At 43.8% G+C, this 17,416-nt stretch overlaps 1 protein-coding gene across 1 annotated transcript in view; it reads left to right on the top strand.

The window, feature by feature from the left end:
* The first annotated feature begins 1,634 nt into the window (after nucleotides 1–1,634).
* GTF3C5 (general transcription factor IIIC subunit 5) overlaps nucleotides 1,635–17,416 on the top strand; it is a 114,210-nt gene continuing 98,428 nt past the window's right edge. The window contains exons 1-2 of the mRNA XM_073600554.1: nucleotides 1,635–1,734; nucleotides 8,181–8,227. The gene's annotated coding sequence lies outside the window, so the exon portion shown is untranslated. The remainder of the gene's footprint in view (nucleotides 1,735–8,180; nucleotides 8,228–17,416) is intronic.

Below are 17,416 nucleotides of genomic sequence, written 5' to 3' on the forward strand. Positions count from 1 at the left end.
CCCCCTCTGTAACTTAAAACTGGTAACCTGTAGACATTTTTTTTAAACGTCTCCTATGGATATTTTTGAGGGTCAAAGTTTGTCGCCATTCCACGAGTGGGCGCATTTTTAAAGCATGTTGGGTCTCAATTTACTCGGCGTAACATCATCTTTCACAAAATAAAAATAACAATTGGGCTAACTTTACTGTTCTCTTATTTTTTAATTCAAAAAAGTGTATTCCCCCCCCCCCCCCCCCCAAAAAATTGCGTTTGTAGGACCGCTCCGCAAATACGGTGTGACAGAAAGTATTGCAACAACCGCCATTTTATTCTCTAGGGTGTCTCCTCTGTAACTCAAAACTGGTATCCTGTAGAAATTTTTTTAAAACGTCACCTATGGATATTTTTAAGGGTCAAAGTTTGTCGCCATTCCACGAGCGGGCGCAATTTTAAAGCATGAAATGTTGGGTATCGATTTACTCGGCGTAACATTATCTTTCACAATATAAAAAAAATTGGGCTAACTTTACTGTTTTCTTATTTTTTAATTAAAAAAAAGTGAATTTTTTCCAAAGAAAGTGCGCTTGTAAGATCGCTGCGCAAATACGGTGTGAAATTAAATATTGCAATGACCGCCATTTTATTCTCTAGGGTGTCTCTGTAACTCAAAACTGGTAACCTGTAGAAATTTTTTAAAACGTCACCTATGGATATTTTTGAGGGTCAAAGTTTGACGCCATTCCACAAGCGGGCGCAATTTTAAAGCATGACATGTTGGGTATCAATTTACTCGGCGTAACATTATCTTTCACAAAATAAAAATAAAAATTGAGCTAACTTTACTGTTTTCTATTTTTTTAATTCGAAAAAGTGTATTTTTTTTCCAAAAAAAATTGCGTTTGTAAGACCGCTGCGCAAATACGGTGTGACAGAAAGTATTGCAACGACCGCCATTTTATTCTTTGGGGTGTTCGAAAAAAAATGTATAGATGTTTGGGGGTCCTAAGTAATTTTCTAGCAAAAAAATCGCCACCTCGTCCTCCTCCTCCCAACTCTAACGCAATAAGGTATGGCCATCGACCGTGCGGGGGGAGGGGGGGGTTGTGTTGTGGCAGTGGGCCCCCGCAAAATTTTGACCACCAGCCGCCTTCCTGTTCTGGTGACAACCCAAAATTAATGATTTTGTTTTGATTTCGGGGACAACGACCGCAATGAGAACGCAATCCAAAACTGAAAAAAAAAAAGTTTTGACTTTAGTTATACTTTACCTTCATGGAAGTGGTGTGCGATTCCATATAGACGTCTTGAGGTGTATGGGAGGAACAGACCCTGGAGAAGGAGGTCTGCACACTAATAATGGTGAAGATGGGCGGGTCTTAGACAGCTGGGAGGAGTCAAAAACACGCTTCCTTTTCATTGCATAGTTTGCACCGTCTAATAGACGGCGTCTATGTTGTTTTTTTTTTTTTGTTGTTGTTTTTTTTTCTCCTTTCCAGCTGATAATTTTCTTGGCATAGCCCGATTCTACTGACAACTGTACTGAATAAGCCCCAAATATTCTCAGTGTGGTCTTCTTCTCATTGCAGAGCCTGGTCGGCATTGTCCCACCGGAGGGGGTCTCGCCCCCCCAGCGTCACCGTGGAGCTGTTGGTGCATCAGGGAGCCAGCGCTGTCATCTTGGATTTGCTGACATCAGAGGTGGAAACGTGGCCAGGTCCCTCCAGAGAACAAATGGGCCTTCGCTCCCACTGATGTAGGTATAGAGCTGACTGCGCTACCTTGTGAAGGCCAATATAAAAGTCGGTGACCACGTGTTAGAAATATTAGGAAAACACCCATTCTATCCAGCAACTATATAAACATTCAGGGCTGCAGCAGGAGGTGTGTGGTGCGATCCGGCTGAGATTAGCGCAGGATTGGGCTAAGCGCATCACACTGGGGTTGATTTACTAAAACTGGAGAGTGCAAAAGCTGGTGCGGCTGTGTATGGTAGCCAATCGGCTTCTAACTTCAGCTTGTTTAATTAACCCGTTTAGATCTGCGCTATAGCCGAATGACGGCTACAGCGCAGATCTGCTTTGCCGGGAGGCCGTCAATAGACGTCCTCCCCTTTACATGCTCGCCACGCCCCCCTGAAGGGCGCGCGCGGCGCTGTGCACTGTGATCACGTGAGCCAATGAGAGGGACATCGGTCCCGAAGAGGAAGAGGCGAAGAAGCCTCATATGTGCCCGCCAGTGCCACCTGTAAGGTGCCACGAATCAGAACACCCATTAATCAGTGCCCACCAGTACATAAGTGCCAGCAATCAGTGCCACCTATCAATGCCCACCAGTGGTGCCAATCAGTGCCACCTAGCAGTGCTGCCTATCAGTGTTCATCACTGCCACCCATCAGTGCCCTTCAGTGCCACATATCAATGCCCTTCAGTGCCACCCATCAATGCCACCTCTCAGTGCCCACCAATGCCACCTATCCGTGCCCACTAGTGCCACCTCATTAGTGCTGCCTTATCAGTGCCCATCAGTGTTGCCTTATCAGTGCCCATCAGTGCAGCCTATCGGTGCCCATCAGTGTAGCCTTATCAGTGCTCATCAATGCAGCCTATCAGTGCCCATCAGCGTACATCAATGAAGGAGAAAAATTACCTATTTGCAAAATTTATTAACAAAATATAAAACGGTTTTGTATTTAAAAAAAAAAAAATGTCGTCTTTTTTAATCTCTTTAACAACAAATAAAAACCCCAGAGGTGGTCAAATACCACCAAAAGAAAGCTCTATTTGTGAGAAAACAATTATAAAAATGTCATTTGGGTACAGTGCTGTATGACTGCGCAATTGTCATTCAAAGAGTGACAGCGCTAAAAGCTGAAAATTGGTCTGGGCAGGAAGGGGGGTTTAGGTGCCCAGTAAGCAAGTGGTTAAGGTTTGGTAATAAGGCTCCGTTTCCACTATTGCGCCATGTCCTGCGACTATAAAGTCGCATGACAAGTCATAGCCCATTGATTTCAATGGCTTCCGTTTACGCGACTTAAAGTTGATGCGATTTTTTTTTTTAATGCAACTTTGATCCAGAGACTGTAAAGTTGGATCAAAACTGCACTCAAAGTAGCATCAAAGTTGCATTCTAAGTCGCGTGACGTTGTGGTAATAGTGGAATCACGGCCCAAGCCCACGTTCACATCGGGCTGATTTGACATGCCAAATCGGAAAGCCTATTGCCGGAAATGGCACCGTCCGAATTTGCGGTGCTGCACCGATTCCCAAAAGTAGTCGCAGTCCCACCATATCTGGTGTGAACCAGTAAGGGCCCATTCACACTAGGAACAGCTTGTGAATCGCATAAGAATGCGCTGCACATTCCTATGTGCTTCACAAGCAGTTCTGTGCAGTGCGATTTCAGACCATTCGATTTTGAATAGGCTGAAATCGCACAAGACTGCACACAAAAGTAGTGCCTGCCCTACTTTTGGAAACGCGTTGCGACCGGATCGCATGGTACCGTGAGAACTGGTGCAGGTGAACGCACTGCATTTGGGGGTGTCATTAACCACTTGCTGACCAGCCGCCGCAGTTGTACTGTAGCAGAATGGCAGGGCTGGGCGAAACGACGTTGCCTTGCGTCGCTTCGCCCTGTGGCCACTAGGGGCGCTTGCCCCCGGAGCCGATGCGAGTGCGACTGCCGGGCTCCCGCGATCGCTCGTGACACGGCGAGAACCGGATCTGTGTGTGTGTAAACACACAAATCCCCGTTCTCTGAGGTGAGAAGAGACTGATCGTATGTTCATACAAAGTATGAACACCGATCTATCTCTTCCCCTAGCAAGTCCCATCCCCCCTTCAGTTAGAACACGTAGCAGGGAACACAGTTAACCCCTTTATCGCCCCCTAGTGTTAACCCCTTCACTGCCAGTGAGATTTTTACAGTAATCAATGCATTTTTATAACACTGATTGCTGTATAAATGCCAGTGGTCCCAAAAATGTGTCAAAATTGTCCGATGTTTCCGCCATAATGTTGCATTCCTGATAAAAATCGCAGATCGCCGCCATTACTAGTAAAAAAAAAAAAAAAATTAATAATAAAAATGCTATAAATCTATCCCCTATTTTGTAGACGCTATAACTTTTGCGCAAACCAATCAATACACGCTTATTGCAATTTTTTTTATCAAAAATATTTAGAAGAATACATATCGGCCTAAACTAAGGAAAACAATTGCTTTTTTATATATTTTTGGGGGATATTTTTTATAGCAAAAAGTAAAAAATATTGCGTTTTTTTTTTTTTTTTTTTTTTCAAAATTGTCGCTCTCTTTTTGTTTATAGCGCAAAAAATAAAAACCACAGAGGTGATCAAATACCACCAAAGAAAGCTCTATTTGTGGGAAAAAACGGACGTCAATTTTGTTTGGGTGCAACGTCGCACGACCGCGCAATTGTCAGTTAAAGCCACGCAGTGCCGAATCGTGAAAAGTGCTCTGGTCAGGAAGGGGGTAAAATCAACGGGGGCTGAAGCAGTTAAACTTGCGCTGAAACCCTCTGCAGATCGCAAGGGCAGTTCGATTTGAAAGCGGTAAGCCATCGCGGAACGTTGCTTTCTAGTGTGGACAGGTCCTAAAGGAGCAGATATCAGCCATTGATGTAAATGAGAGAGTAAGCTATAATGTTGTATCCTTTTAAATATGAATATGGAAAGCAAAGAAAAGTAACTTCTAACAACCAATCAGAAAAATTATCTTTTGTGACTTTACTGAAATTTTAAAAGCTGGTTGGTTGTACTGTATGCAGTTTGAATGGTACCATTGAAGTAAACCAGTACTGGGAGACCACTGACCTCCCGTTGATAATACTCATTTGCTGTCTCCGTCACAGAATTACCGACATGGAACAAGTATGCAGAAAGCAAAGTACAAACAAACCTCCTGATCTGCATACATGTTCCATGTCAGTGACCCAGAATGAACAGCCAGGAAACTAACATTATTAGAAGGAGAGGTGATCCATGGCAGCTTGGTATGGTAGCCAGCCCATGGAATCACAGGTTCTTTTCCTTATTCTCTGGTGGCAGTCATGGGCGATCCCCCCACCAAGTGCCCCCAAAGCAAGTTGCTTGCTATGGGGGCACTCGTGCATGCTTGATCCCGAGTTCGCTCTGTGTGTCCATGCGAGATACACAGAGCGTGGCTCAGCCCCGCCCTCCACTTCCTCCTCACTGTCTGTGACTGACAGTGGCAGGAACCAATGGTGTCTCGCTGCTGTGTCTGAGCCAATGAGGAGAGCGAATGCTGAGAGAGCCTCTGCTCTCATGCGCGGTGCTGGATCGAGTTTGAGATCAAGTATAAGGCGGGGCTGGGGGAGCTGCATGCAGGTTTTTACCTTAATGCAGAGATTGCACTAAGGTAAAAAACCTTCAAGCTTTGGAACCACTTTAAAGAAGAATTTTAGGTATGGTAATTTTTACATTGTTACATTGCTCCAGCTGGCATCAAAGTATCTATGTATATATTATACCTGTGGGATCCCTCTAGAAGCTGGAAATCGCAGGTAGTAGGCACCGCTATGACGCCACTACTCCAGTGATCTCCACTAGCTTCTGTGGTTGCCCTGCTGCATTTATGAACACAAGAAGTTAGCAGCTCAGCACAGGCACTATTCAGAGAATACTTTGCATTTTGTCAAGGAACGCAAAGCATATTCTGATTGGATGAGGTAGAGAGATAGAGAGAGACATCCTCTTTCCACATCTTCCAATCCGAGAACCCAGAAGCTAAAAGAGACCACTGGAGTAGGGATGTCTACTTTCTGATTTCCAGCTTCTAGAGGAGGGTTTCTCAACTAGGGTTCCTTCAGAGATTGCATTGGGTTCCTCCAGAGGTTGCTAGGGGTTCCATGGAACCCTAGGGTTCCTCCAGAGGTTGCTAGTGGTTCCATTGAACTCTAGGATTACTCCAGGGGTTGCTATGGTTTCCATGGAAGTCTAGGGTTCCCCCAGAGGTTGCTAGTGGTTCCACTGAACTCTAGAGTTCCTTCAGAGGTTGCAATAAGCTCCTTGAACCCTAGGGTTCCTTCAGAGGTTGCAATAAGCTCCTTGAACCCTAGGGTTCCTTCAGAGGTTGCAATAAGCTCCTTGAACCCTAGGGTTCCTTCAGAGGTTGCAATAAGCTCCTTGAACCCTAGGGTTCCTCCAGAGGTTGCAATAAGCTCCTTGAACCCTAGGGTTCCTTCAGAGGTTGCAATAAGCTCCTTGAACCCTAGGGTTCCTTCAGAGGTTGCTAGAGGTTGCTAGGGGGTATATTGAACCCTAGGGTTCATCCAGAGGTTGCAATAAGCTCCATTAATCCATAGGGTTCCCCCAGAGGTTGCTAGTACTTCAATTGAACCATAGGCTTACTCCAGAGGTTGCTAGTACAGGCATACCCCACTTTTAAGTACACAATGGGGTTTATTTACTAAAGCTGGAAAGTGCAAAATCAGGCTCACTTCTGCATAGAAACCAATGAGCTTCCAGGTTTTATTACCAAAGCTTAATTGAACAAGCCAAGGTTAGAAGCTCATTGGTATCTATGCAGAAGTTAGCCTGATTTTGCACTTTCCAGCTTTAGTAAATAAACCCCATTGTGTACTTAAAAGTGGGGTATGCCTGTACTTCAAATGAACCATAGGGTTACTCCAGAGATTGCTAGTACTTCAATTAAACCATAGGGTTACTCCAGAGGTTGCTATGGGTTCCATGGAAGCCCAGGGATCCTCCAGAGGTTGCTAGGGGTTCCATGGAACCCTAGGGTTCCTCCAGAGGTTGCCAGTGGTTCCATTGACCTCTAGGATTACCCCAGAGGTTGCTAGGCGTTAAATGGAACCCTATGGTTCCTCCAGAGGTTGCTATGAGTTCCTTGAGCAATTTCTGCCTCTCAGATAAGTTCTCACTAACACCATTGATCCTTTTAGCTATCTGTAAGGGGATAATTCTTCCCAATGACCACAAGTGTAAGAAGCATTCTTCCCACTGACCATCACACTAATGTGTCATGAGTTGTAGATATAGTAATTATTAGCCGGGGTTCCCTGACACTGAAAAGTTACTTCAAGGGTTCCTCTGTGCTGAAAAAAAAAAAAAAAAAGGTTGACAAAGGCAGTTCTAGGAGGATCTCACAGGTATGGTATATGTACAGTTACACTGATCAAAGCTGGAACAATGTAGCTATGAAACATTATCCATATCTGAAATTCCTATTTAATCATATGAGGGTATTACTTAAAGTCCAAAAACAGTAAAACACAGTAATGGAATTGTAATTTTATCTCATTGATAGAATCTGTGGACTATCAGTGGTCCATAGACTAGCCTTTCTCAAGTAGGGTTCCTTCTCAGGTTGCTAGGCGTTCTATGAGTAGTGATCAATGGAGAATTGATCTTCTGCCTAAATCCCCCTTTCTCCATCAGGATCTCTGTCTCTTTTGTATCCATTAATGTCAATTGTGCCCAGAAGGTGATGGGAATTGGTCAGCAGCTCTGAAAAGGATCAGGAGCATTACCTGTATACTATTGATCTTCCATTTAAACTAACCACCGACATAAAGGATTACAGCTACAATGGCCACTAACGTTAGTTATTTTTTGTTGTTGTTGGGTAGTCCGGTTAAAAAAGACACAAGTCCATCTAGTTCAAATAAGTCTAATTATTATTAATCATTTAAAGTGGTTCTAAAAGTTGAAGGTCTTTTACCATAATGCAGTAAAGAAAAAAATACTTCAGTGTGCAGGTCCCCCCTTAGCCCCCCCAATACTTACCTGAGCCCGATCTCGATCCAGTGATGTACATGAGAGTAGAAGCACTCTTGGCTCTCTCCCACCTCATTGGAGCAGAGACAGCAGTGGGAGCCATTGGTCAATCACAGTCAGTGAGGAGAGGGAGGGGGTGGGGCTAAGCTGTGCTCTGTGTGTCTGGGCACACAAAGCTGTTTTGGGAGCGAGCACGCACGATTGCCCCCTTAGCAATCAGCTTGCTATAAGGACGTTCGTCGGGAGGCTGCGAAGAGCCAGGAGCGCCAGCAGAGGACCCGAGAAGAGGAGGATCATTGGTGCTCTTTGGAAAACCAGTATAACATGTTTTGTTTTGTTTTTTTTTTTTTTTTAAATAAAAATGTTTCCTTTACAATCACTTTTATTTGTTTGCTAAAAATTATTTTCTCATATACAGCAGGTGGATGTTAAAAAAGGATCTGGCCGCCATGTCAAATACTCAAGGTATGCCACATATTTTTTTTTTTTTAATTTAAAACATACGGTTTACTGATCATGCTAACGTACCAAGAGTTGTAGGTGTATCATGTAGCATTTTTAGAAAGGGTTCCTTTAAAATTATTTCAAGCGTTCCTCAGTGGTAAAACAATTGAGAAAGGCTGCCATGAATAGTTGACTGTACTGTTCTAAACAATCCTTTTAAAATGGGTCAACAAAACTTCCTTTCATCTTTTGTTTATTGAAGGTCACAGCAGCCTGATTAGTAGGCCAAGACCATTGGGTATTATGCCACCTACAGGAGTAAGACGCTCGGCACAACCAAAATATTAAAGTACAACCCAGCTGGTGGTCAAACCCCCCCCCCCCCCCATGTGCAGCACATATGCAGTTTTTTTTGCCTAGCGCTTAGGAGTTAGGACGTAGAAAATATTTCTCCTCTGTTCTCCATTACTGCTAATTCTACCAGACCTCTGAGAACGTCCTGGGCCTTTCATCATGGTGCTTCCAAAGCACAAGCAGCAAGAGTTTTGTCAAGATGCTCCTGCCTGTTGGTTGTTCTGACCCACTCACACAGTATCTGGCACTGGTTAGAGATGTCCCAATGGTCTTGATGTACTGGCTGGCTTTGTCCTCCAATGAATTAAAGAGAAAATTAGATTTTTGCACTCACCATAAAATCTTTATCTGTAAGTTCTTTAACCACTTAAGGACCAAGCCTCTTTTTGAGATTTGTTGTTTACAAGTTAAAAACATATTTTTTTTTTGTATTTTTTTTTTTAAGTTTATCAGACATGTTATACTTACCTGCTCTGTGTAATGGTTTTGCACAGAGCAGCCCAAATCCTCTTCTTCTTGGGTTCCCCGCCGGCGCTCCTGGCTCCTCCCCCTTGCTGAGTGCCCCCCATAGCAAGCCGCTTGCTATGGGGGCACATGTGCGTACTCGCTACCATGCCCCACTCTGTGTCCATAAGACACACAGAACAGGGTTTAGCCCTGCATGAAGGTAAAATCCTTCGGCTTTTACAACCACTTTAACCACTTCAGCCCCGGATGGATGTACCTCCTTAAAGTGGAGCGCCGCCTTTTTTTTTTTTTTAAAGTCAGCAGCTACAAATACTGCTAATACAAATAAGGACACTTACCTGTCCAGGACGCCCACGATGTTGGCACCCGAAGCCGAACCGTCCCTCGGCTCTCAGGTGCTGCCACCGCCATCTTCGCTAAGGGCTTCACTTCCTGGTTCCCTACTGTGCATGTGTGACTCGCGCTGCGTGTTCCCACTGGTCCCTGCTGACTTCTGTGACCTGTTTGTCTCCCAGAAGACAGTGGGGGGGGTGGAGGAGAAGGTGCCGGAAGTGGCGTAGATACCCCCGGGTGGCTTGGGTCTCCCCCCTGCTTCCTGAAAGGTGCCAAATGTGACACTGGAGGGGGGTAGGAATTAGAAAAGCGGAGGTTCCATTTTTGGGTGGAACTCCGCTTTAATGACCAGGCCAATGTTTGCGATACGGCAATGCGTTGCTTTAACTGACGATTGTGCGGTCGTGCAATGCTATACCCAGACAAAATTGATGTTCTTTTTTTTCCCCACAAATAGAGTTTTCTTTTGGTGGTATTTGATCACTCCTGCAGTTTTTATTTTTTGCGCTATAAACAAAGACTGGCAATTTTGAAAAAAAAACAATATTTTTTACTTTCTGCTATAATACATATCCAAAAAAAAAAAATATAAAAAAACAAATTTATTTATCAGTTTAGGCCAATATGTATTCTGCTACATATTTTTGCTAAAAAAAAATCGTAATAAGCGTATATTGATTGGTTTGCACAAAAGTTATAGTGTCTACAAACTATGGGATAGGTGTATGATGTTTTTATTATTATTTTTTATTTTTTTTACTAGTATTTTTAAGTGTTCAGAGAACATATGGCAAATTTAACTTTTTTTGGTGCACTCATCAATAGTTAGCACCAGAGGCATGCCTTGAATGTAACTGTTTTGAGAAGCATAACATGACCACAAAATGTCCCATTTCAGTTACATCACTGGGATCTCCATTTATTCAGTCATGAACAGTAACATGCATAACTCTGCCTAAAGGCCACTCCTCTCTAACACATTTTACGTGGAAGGGCTTAATCATGGAGATGGGAGTGGTCTGAAATGGGTTAAATATATACAAAAAGCAATTAAAACAAAGGACTTTGTTAAAGGTGCATGCAGAAGTGAAATGTCAATGCATAATTTGGATTCATTGCTACAATATTACCATTGCAAAATCTCACAACCACTATCCACATTTCTGATACAAATAATCAAACAATTTTTTGCTGGACTGCGACATTTTGGCGGACAGATCGGACACTTTTTTTGGGACCAGTGACATTATTACAGTGATCAGAGCTAAAAATAGCCACTTATTACTGTATAAATGACACTGGCAGGGAAGGGGTTAACACTTGGGGGCGATCAAGGGGTTAAGTGTGTCCAAGGGAGGTGTTTCTAACTGTGAGGGGAGTGGACTGATTGGGAGTACAGAGAGATCGCTGTTCCTGAGCACTTGGAACAGACAATCTCACTGTACTCTCCTGTCAGAACGGGGATCTGCTTTGTTTACATTGGCAGATCGCTGTTCTGCCTCTCTGAGAAGTGATGGCGGGTGGCCATCGGAGCCGCCAGACCTGCTCATCGGCTCCCCTGCTGTGCAGCCACAGTGTCTTATGCAAGAACCGACGTACAGGTAATGGTTAAAGTGGTTGTAAAGGCTGAAGGGTTTTTTGCCTTCATGCTTTCTATGCATGAAGGTAAAAAACTGTCTCTGTCCCAATACTTACCCAAGCCCCATCTCAATCCAGCGATGTGCATGAGAGCAGCGGCTCCCCGGGGACTCTCCCTCCTCATTGGCTGAGACAGCATTGTGGGCAAGTGGCTCCCACTGCAGTCAATCACAGCCAGAGAGCCAATGAGGAGAGTGAGGGGGTGGGGCCGAGCCGCGTTCTCTGCGTTTGAATGTTTTGGGGTACTTTGTCTCAGTAAGTGGGCTTAGCACTATACGACCATATAGTGTGACCAAACCCCGGCATTTTTGAATATGTTCAGGTGATTTTAACTAGCCTTGCAGGATAAATGTCATTTTTGGATGTGTGCGCTGTAATCTGTTTTGTTCTGTGTTTGAATGGACAACCAGAGCCCCCCCCATTGCAAGCTGCTTGCACCCCAATACTTACCAAGCCCCATCTCATTCCAGCAATGTGCATGAGAGCAGCGGCTCCCCGGTGACTCTCCCTCCTCATTGGCTGAGACAGCATTGTGGGCAATTGGCTCCCACTGCTGTCAATCACAGCCAGAGAGCCAATGAGGAGAGAGAGAGGGGGTGAGGCCGAGCCACGTCTGTGTTTGAATGGACACACAGAGCTGCTTGCTCTGGGGGCACTCGGCAGGAGGGAGGGGCCAGGAGTGCCGGCAGGGGACCCTAGAAGTGGAGGATTGGGACTGCTCTGTGCAAAACCATTGCACAGAGCAGGTAAGCATAACATGGTGGTACCTAGCGTTTTATTCCTGCAGGTGGCGCAATACCCAAAGGTCTCAATTGACCTTGGTTGTGTCATTCAGTGAACTCAGAGGAAGAATATTTTACAGCGAGTACAAAGATCTCATCTTCTTACATCATTGCAGCATAGTGAAGTTCATTATTCACAAAATCTTTTTGTAGCCAACTGAAAACAAATAAAAAATAACAACAGCTTAGTGAAGATCATTCCAAATGTATCTTTATTGTCAAATTTTGGTATGACATTTGGAAATGAAAGATTTACATCATGTTTTTCAAGAAATTCACACAAGTTTTAAACATTTCATTTTAATTTTGAGGCAATAAAAACACGAATCATAGAATGAGAAACGAACACAGAAAAAACCAAAGAGCAAATGTACTATTACAGGGATCATAGGAAAGTGAACGCTTCAAGAAGTGCCAGAAAAATGTAAAAATCAATGGCGTTTTTGAGCATGGTGGAGTGATGTAAGACCAAGAATGACTTTAACTCTGTCAATGGAAAACGACAGGACAATTTTTATTTGATGTCACAGAAGCTGTTAGAGTTTCAAGTCCCATGGGGTCATTCGGGTCACAGCCATTCGTAGTTTGTCGCTATATGGAAAGTGCATACAATTCTATCCTGGTTCTACAGGGTGAATGCCCTACAGAGAGCTTTTTTTTTTTTTTCTGGATAGGCTTGGGTCCGATCTACTTTCCTCTTAATACATGTCAAAGGAATTGCAAATACAGCTTGGGGTGGTGAAGATCAAGGAGGAGGCCAGAAGAACTTGTGAAGGAACTGAGAAGTGTCTTAAGATGATCTCAAATGCAAGCCAAATGCTCCTCAAAGTGGTTGCCGATCTACACAAACCCAGGCCTTTTGCTTGCATTCAAACTACTTTTTGTTTCCCAAATGCAATTACAAAGCTAACTTCAAGGAGTTTGTTGCAATATACATTAGGTACAACTCAAAAGCAAGTTGATGCAGGTGCTTGAGCAACTGAAATACAAATCAAAGCGCTTCAGTTGTGCACCAAAGCATTTTAGAAGCAGCTTAAAGAGACACTGTCACCCCCCCCCCCCCCCCCAAAGAATACCAAGATAACCATAGCAAGCAAATTCACTCACATAACCATAATGTAGGCTGCCTTTGTTAATTTGAGTGGACAAATAAAACTACAGTATATATTAAACAAATGCAATGCCTTTACACTCCTGGGAATGTCTCTCTGTAGAAAGAGATCAGAGGCGGCTCTCTAATTAGGCAAATTAGGCGGTCGCCTAAGGCCTCGCACTCACAGGGGCCTCGCGGCCTCCTAATTTGCCTGTTCTCAATCACTGAAGTTGACGCCGGCGGCTCCGCCTACCCCCACTGGGACTCTGTGGCTTAGGAGCTGATGGACAAATCAGATACTGCCCGCAGCCTGAGGAATAGCGGCCTCATCATGGAGCGTCCCAGTCGGTGGGGCCTCATGTGTAAGTTTTGCCTAAGGCCTCACAAAGCCTAGAGCCGCCTCTGAGATGTAGCTGTTCCTCATTCCCAAGCTTGCATCAATCAAAGATGCTCGACCAGTGACCCAAGCTGGCTCTGTATTCCTGACACCTTTCCAATCGCAGACTCTTCACAGTTCAAAAAGCTTTTGAGCTTTGATGAAGGGAGGTTCTGTAGAACACCTGAAACACTCTGGCTGTTCTGAGCAAAATTAGCGACCAAAAACCTGTTTCTGGACTTTAAATATACAGTAGTGTGGTGCTTTCCTTCCTATAATCACTCAATACAATGCCCCAAGGATGCAGCCTTGGCCCCCTGTGCTCTAGGGAGCTGCCCTTTAAAAAACTTTTCATGCTCAAATTAGACATAAAACCCTCAAAAAAAAGGATCCAGACTAGCACTCTACCTCTTTGTCTAACTATCAAGTCAACAAAGGTCCTGGCAGCATCTGGGAAAGTCTTGCATGACTGTCAATGCAAGTTGGGCTATAACCATTTGCATACAGAACAAATGTACTCTACTGGAGTACAGAGATCCACCTGCTTCCTAGTAACGGAGGGTAACAAGGTGGCAATAGTTGCCTGCATCCTAGCAATGGAGGAGCTAGCTGCCTGCATCCTAGCAACAGAGGATGCTAGGTGGCAATTGCTGCCTGCATCCCGGCAATAGGGGATGTCAGGTGACAATAGCCGCATGCGTTCTAGCCACAGAAGACACTAGTTGCCTGCATCCTAGCAATGGAGGATGCTAGGCCACAATAGCTGCCTGCATCCTAGCAACAAAGAATGCTAGGCCACAATAACTGCCTGCATCCTAGCAACGAGGGATGCTAACCGTTGATTGCCACTTGCATCCTTGCAAGGAAGGATGCTATGTGGCAATAGCCATCTGCATACTAGCAACTAATGGGCTGGATTATCGCTGTACACTTGTAGGTTGCTCAACCATGTTACATGCATACAGCGTACAGAGCACATTTTACAGAGGATTTTGCTGCCAGCTTCTGCCATGGCTTACGAGTAGCCATATTTTCATATAGCCATGTGCATGTACCCTTATGGTTATGTCAGTAAATTTACTTGCTATGTTATAAGGCTTGGTATAGGTTGGTTGTACTTCAAGGTGGACAGTTGGGGGTGGTAAAACCGCAACTCAACCACCTTTTCTCCTCCTTCTTTTTTTTTTTTTCTTACCACCCCTTCTTCCCATCGCTGGTCACAAGTTACATAGTTAGTCAAGTGTGAGTGAAGTTTAAAACTGAATGCTCAATTGGATGTTAAAGCTATTTAAAAAAAAAAAAAAACGCCCCACCACTATCATGGTGGAAATGGGAGGATGGGGCTTCTAGCAGGAAAAATATAAGATCTGTTCACATGCCAAAAATTCTTAATACTGATACTTATTTTATTCTGAAGCTTTGGATGTCAGACATTTGATTCCAGCTTTACGTTAAAAAAAAAAAACTGTAAGCATTTTTTTGGGGTTTTTTTTATAAATATCGAACACCAATACCTTGGCACATCACACACATAAAAAAATAAATCATTAAAATCTGTGGTTACAGTCACAAGGTCAGTCCGGTCAAGCATATAAATCTTTTGCATTGTCCACAAAATATTATTTGTGATAAACCTTTTTTTTTTTTTTCCATTTTTTTTTTTCGAAATTCAGAGAAAAGTCCCCCTAGGCCCAGTTTACATCTAGATTGCTTTCTGCACAAACTTGGCTCTAGTACCTGTGCGCTTAGTTTGGGGAGGGGAGCGTGCCATTATATCCGAGGCTGGAAATACCAGCAGACTTTAGATAGATACGTCAACTTATCATACTGAAGAATTATTCATTTTAAAGTAACTGAAATTGAGTAAATTGGGCTTATTTGACGTAATCCAAAAAAAAAAATACCTTAACAAATAAGCCTGTTTTGTATATTAAATGGGAAGTGGACAATGTTAAATTAAAGCCCAATTGTATTTTTAGTTTTTAGTTTTTCTATAAATGGGAGGATACATAGGAAGGAACTGTTTGCTTTTTTTTTTCACCAGTAATTATGCTCCAAATGGAAAAGGCATTGATCTCCTATCTGTATGAACCTCCGCCCCAGTCTCAAGTCTTTTGCAAACTCTAACAGGTTTTCTTCTAAGATTGTCCTGTATTTGGCTCCATCCATCCTCCCATCAACTCTGACCAGCTTCCCTGTCCCTGCTGAGGAAGAGCATCCCCACAACATGATGCTGCCACCACCATGTTTCACGGTGGGGATGGTGTGTTCAGGGTGATGTGCAGTGTTAAGCCTCATACACACTCTATGATTGTTGGCCAACCGAGCGTCGGAATTTTGCCAAAAGGCCGTGTTCCAGGATCTTGTCTTGCATACTAACGGTACACAATTGTCGCGCCACAAACACGAACGTAGTGACGTACTACAAGGGCTTTCAGCTCTTGAGCGCCAACCTTTGGGCCCCTTCTGCTAATTTAGTGTTTGGTGAGCATTGATTCCGAGCATGCGTGTTTGTACTTTCGACTTTTGTGTGAAGGATTTGTGTACTAACCATACGAAAATCTGACGTCAATTCGTTGTCCGCCGAAAATTTACTAGCCTGTCGTCCAACATTTGTGGGCGGAAAGTTGGACAACAATTGTTAAAAGGCGCTTACTAACGGTAAGATTTTAGGATAACAGTCTGTCAACAGACAATCTCCTGCCAACAATCGTACATATGAGGCTTTAGTTTTCCGCCACACATAGTGTTTTGCTTTTAGGACAAAAAGTTCAATTTTGGTCTCATCTGACCAGAGCACCTTCTTCCACGCCTGCTGTGTCCTCCACATGGCTTATTGCAAGCTGCAAAAGGAACTTCTTATGACTTTCTTTCAGCAATGTCTTTCTTCTTGTCACTCTTCCATAAAGGTCAGATTTGTGGAGAACACGACTAATAGTTGTCCTGTGGACAGATTCTCCCACCTGAGCTGTGGATCTCTGCAGCTCCTCCAGCTCTTCCTCCTACTATGGGCCTCTTGGCTGCTTCTCTGATTAATGTTCTCCTTGCCCAGCCTGTCAGTTTAGGTGGACGGCCATGTCTTGGTAGGTTTGCAGTTGTGCCATACTCTTTCCATTTTCTGATGCTGGATTGAACAGAGCTCCGTGAGATGTTCAATGCGTGGAATATTTTTTTTAGAACCCAACCCTGCTTTACACTTCTCCACAACTTTATCCCTGACCTGTCTGGAGTGTTCCTTGGCCTTCATGATGCTGTTTGCTCACTAAGGTTCTCTAACAAACCTCTGAGGGCTCCACAGAACAGCTGTGTTTATACTGAGATTAAATTACACACAAGTGGACTCTATTTACTAATTAGGTGACTTCTGAAGGCAATTGGTTCCACTAGAGTTTAGTTAGGGGTATTAGAGTAAAGGGGGCTGAATACAAATGCACGCCACACTTTTCAGATATTTATTTGTAAAAAATGTGGTACACCAGTTATAATTTTCCTTCCACTTCACAATGAAGTGCCACTTTGTGTTGGTCTATCACATAAAATCCCAATAAAATACATTTACGTTTTCGGTTGTAACATGACAAAATGTGGAAAATTTCAAGGGTTATGAATATTTTTTAAAGGCACTGTACTCATAAAAAGCTTCCCATAGAGCATTGTTGATTGGAGCACAGCAGTTATGACCATGTAGGGGGTTTGTGGGACCACTAAGGTCAAGACCTCTGTGCACTGTGTAAGAGAAGTGGTCCTAGTCTCAGCAGTCTAACACACCTGCACAGCACTCAAATTCCACAACCCACCATCCAATGCTTGAGCATTGTTGATAGAAGCATAGCAGTTATGAACGCATAAGAAGCATGTGGGACTCTGGAAGTCCATGCCAGTAGAGTTTCCATCCCTCTTGTATAATACGGGATTATCCTGAATTTCAAACTAAAATGCTATGTCTATTATTGATTCAATGCACGTCTCAAATTTTCCTGCATTTCTGGGTACGTCTGTTAGGGATGCTAGGCTGCAGGAGCCGCCTGCCCCCTAGCTACCAAGGATGCCAGTTTGCAGGGGCCATCTGCATCCTAGCAACCAAGGAGCCTAGGGGGCAGGATCAGCTTGTGTCCCAGCAAACAAGTTGTTATATTCTGCATGTGGTGGCATGGGCCTGTCAAGTA

The sequence above is a fragment of the Aquarana catesbeiana genome, linkage group LG09, assembly GCF_042186555.1.
Source record: "Aquarana catesbeiana isolate 2022-GZ linkage group LG09, ASM4218655v1, whole genome shotgun sequence".
Lineage (NCBI taxonomy): Eukaryota > Metazoa > Chordata > Amphibia > Anura > Ranidae > Aquarana > Aquarana catesbeiana.